Source organism: Schistocerca serialis, chromosome 2 (assembly GCF_023864345.2).
Source record: "Schistocerca serialis cubense isolate TAMUIC-IGC-003099 chromosome 2, iqSchSeri2.2, whole genome shotgun sequence".
NCBI lineage: Eukaryota > Metazoa > Arthropoda > Insecta > Orthoptera > Acrididae > Schistocerca > Schistocerca serialis.
In genome coordinates, this window is record NC_064639.1 from 67,771,952 (window position 1) to 67,775,733 (window position 3,782).

Sequence of the window (3,782 nt, forward strand, 5' to 3'; positions counted from 1 at the left end):
GCGACAAATTGTTCGAAAATTGCAACGTAACGTGCACCAGTGACCGTTTCTCGAATGAAAAAAGGGCCAATAATGCCTCTGCTGCATACTGCAACCCACACAGTAACTTTAGGAGAATACAGGGGTTTCGCCTCACACCAATATGGATCTTCGGAACCCCAAAATCGCCAGTTCTGCTTATTCACGTATCCATTCAGGTGGAAGTGTACTTCATCTGTAAACCAGATGCAGCCAACATCAAATCCTTCACTATGATTCATTATGAGCATCTGATTAGCAAAGGCAACCCTTTGTTGCACAGCTCTTACGGGTAGGTGCATTTGAATTTTGAATGGAAACATGTGTAGGCTCTTTCTCAGTATTTTGTGCGTGCTGGGACGCTTCAAACCAGTCTCAGATGCAATTCTACGGACGGATGACATTGGATTTCGCTGAATAATTCCAGAAACTGTAGCGACATTTTCAGGCGTAACTGCAGTTTGCTTGTGGCCAACATGCCTCACTAGATCACGAGTTACGCTGCCTGTTCGTTGAAATTTTGCGAAGAGCATACTATGAATGGTTTTCGCATCGGGGCCTCTTGGAACATTAAATCGTAATTGAAAACTTCGCCTTGTTGCCGTAGGACTCCCTTCTAACCTGTGGTACTCTAGCACCAGAAAAACGCGTTGTTCAATGGAGTACATGGTTTTAATCTCTTCCTTCGGTACACTAACCTCCTCTCACGTTTCAATAGTGGAACTGATCTCTCCGGGCTTCGGATCACTATTTATACTAGGCATTACGTATGGCGATTACAGCGCCATCTGTTAGCAGCTTTTGTAACTATTATTTCAAACTGCTGTATAAACTTCTTACAGCTTTCACAATAAACATACCGTTTACTGCATTCCTCTATCGATCTTTGTTTTCGAGATATTTAATTTTGACATCAGGGAGTCCTTTTCTGGACACCGTGTATCTTATTTACTCATGCATTTAGCCTGGTGAGTTATAAATTCACACCAGGCACAATACACTGCCTTATCATTATATAATTTTTATATTAGATATGTTGCATTGTCTGTCGTAGTCTGAATTTATGTCTCCCATAGGTTATTGTAACACATTAATTTTACATTGTCAGATACCTGAGTGAGCTGCATAAGTTATCTAGAAATATGTTTTTCTCAGCACCAGTGGCATGGTAGAAACACCAAAAATAACTTGCCTGCAATTGTGTATGATTCCTGTAATTTCAAAATGTTTCTCCATCCATTCCCAACTAAACTCAAGTGTCCTTAAGTTATTGTCATTGGAAATGTGTAGTTAACAGTACTACCATTATGATAGTGAGACCCGCATGAATGATTTTTGTATTTATAACCCTCTGGTATACAGTATTCCTTTTATGGTAATGTTTCTTCCAAGATTTAAGCTTTACCATCACGCCTCTGAACTTTAAAGAATACAAAGTTACATTTTCATTGCTTTCAATCCCTAAGTTTTTGTGAATCACAACACTTTGATATAAGCAATTCTAAATCAGTTAACTTTCAGACTGCACTGATAAGTTGTTCAATTCTGTTCTTGATTCTTCACCTGAATTTCATGATTCATACACATCCACAGTGTTCAGTTTGATACCATTATGTTCCTTCTTGCATCTCGAACAATCTGCGTGTTACTGGCAAGGCTCCTTGTTTCTTTGAAGTTCAACAGAGATGTTGACTGACCTACCGATACCAGACTTCAGCATTGATCTGTGACATAATGATGTGGCATTTTACATTATACATACAGGTACACAAACAGAAAGAAGACAGAATACTGATAATATTTATTTTGTATCTACATAAATTTTTGGAATATAAATTGTGATGACAGACTGACTCGTAGCAGCCCAAGGTCTAGATTGGGTTGAAAACTGACAGTCTGGTTGTTAGTTGGTAAAATCAACGAATGTGGATACGAATCCTTAGTTACAGTGACTTTCTGATCTGTAGCCTTGTATTGTATTGTACTGTATTGAACAGGGTACCTGCTGTAGTCGCAGTGGTACACAACCCCATAACAGGTTACAGCAGTCCTCTCACCCCTCCACTGCCCCACACTGAACCCAGGGTTATTGTGCAGTTTGGCCCCCCAGTGGACTCCCCGTGGGAACGTCTCACACCAGACGAGTGTACCTCCAATGTTTGAATGGTAGAATAATTGCCGACATAGTGTAACTGAGGTGGAATAAAGGGAACCAGCCCTCATTCGCTGAGGCAGATGGAAAACCACCTTAAAAACCATCCACAGACTGGCCGGCACACTGGACCTCGAAACTAATCCGTCAAGCGGGTTCATGCCGAGGACTGGCATCCCTTCGCACCTGGAAGGCAGTGCATTAGACTGCACGGCTAACCGGGTAGGTTGATCTGTAGCATCATCAGAGGCCAATGTTAAGACTGAAAAGGGATAGTTGGTCTATGAGTTACTGAAATGGCACAAAAAGCTACAATTAATCACATCGATGAGTCACGCAATCTGGTTGCCTAACTTCAGCTTTCTTTTTCTGTTTAAGTGAAGTCTCTGCCTGGTATATTTTTCACAATTCATTTCAGCTATATGTAGTAACTACTAACAACAAAATTTTTTACGCAGTTTCAGTAAGTTATAATTTAGTGCTGAGTTTCTGTATTACTCTATGGCCACTAGGTGGATCATTTTGCACTGGTTAAATTCATTATTGTCTCGTTTGTGTGATATAGTTTTGGCAATAATGTCCTGTCACCTCTAAAGTGCAGACTCACTCTTATTTTTTGTCAACATTGTTGGCACTGCCTATGATTACATCTTTTTCTGGTGGTTTTTTTCTTTGTTTAGGCTTTCAACTGCAGTACTTGACATAGCTCCAGTTTCAATATGGTGAAAACAGTGTAGATAATTCCAGAATGAGATTTTCACTCTGCAGCGGAGTGTGCGCTGATATGAAACTTCCTGGCAGATTAAAACTGTGTGCCCGACCGAGATTCGAACTCGGGACCTTTGCCTTTCGCGGGCAAGTGCTCTACCAACTGAGCTACCGAAGCACGACTCACGCCCGGTACTCACAGCTGTGAGTCGTGCTTCGGTAGCTCAGTTGGTAGAGCACTTGCCCGCGAAAGGCAAAGGTCCTGAGTTCGAGTCTCGGTCGGACACACAGTTTTAATCTGCCAGGAAGTTTCATATCAGCGCACACTCCGCTGCAGAGTGAAAATCTCATTCTGGAAACATCCCCCAGGCTGTGGCTAAGCCATGTCTCCGCAATATCCTTTCTTTCAGGAGTGCCAGTTCTGCAAGGTTCGCAGGAGAGCTTCTGTAAAGTTTGGAAGGTAGGAGACGAGGTACTGGCAGAAGTAAAGCTGTGAGTACCGGGCGTGAGTCATGCTTCGGTAGCTCAGTTGGTAGAGCACTTGCCCGCGAAAGGCAAAGGTCCCGAGTTCGAGTCTCGGTTGGGCACACAGTTTTAATCTGCCAGGAAGTTTCAGTGTAGATAATATTTGTGTAAAATATCATGAATTGGTCCTAAAAGGCTTCCACACTGCCTGCCTACATAAAGTAAACACGTTTTGTCTTTCCGTACTTGACACTCACCCTATGAAGGCTGTATACAATACCAGTGAAACCATTCATAGTTTTGTTGCATATGACGCAATCACACATCAGGAAGTATTTTACTGAAACAAAATCTTCACTGAGATGAAAGGTCACAGTCAAAGGTTAGGCGATGCTCACAGTCAAAGGACTTTATTGATATTTTTAACTGACTGGCACTG

The 3,782-nt window shown here is 41.9% G+C and overlaps 1 non-coding gene across 1 annotated transcript; it reads right to left on the reverse strand.

The window, feature by feature from the left end:
* Positions 1 to 2,982: 2,982 nt before the first annotated feature.
* On the reverse strand, positions 2,983 to 3,057 carry Trnas-cga (transfer RNA serine (anticodon CGA)). The gene has a single exon. It is a non-coding gene; the product is annotated as a tRNA-Ser (tRNA).
* Positions 3,058 to 3,782: the final 725 nt, after the last annotated feature.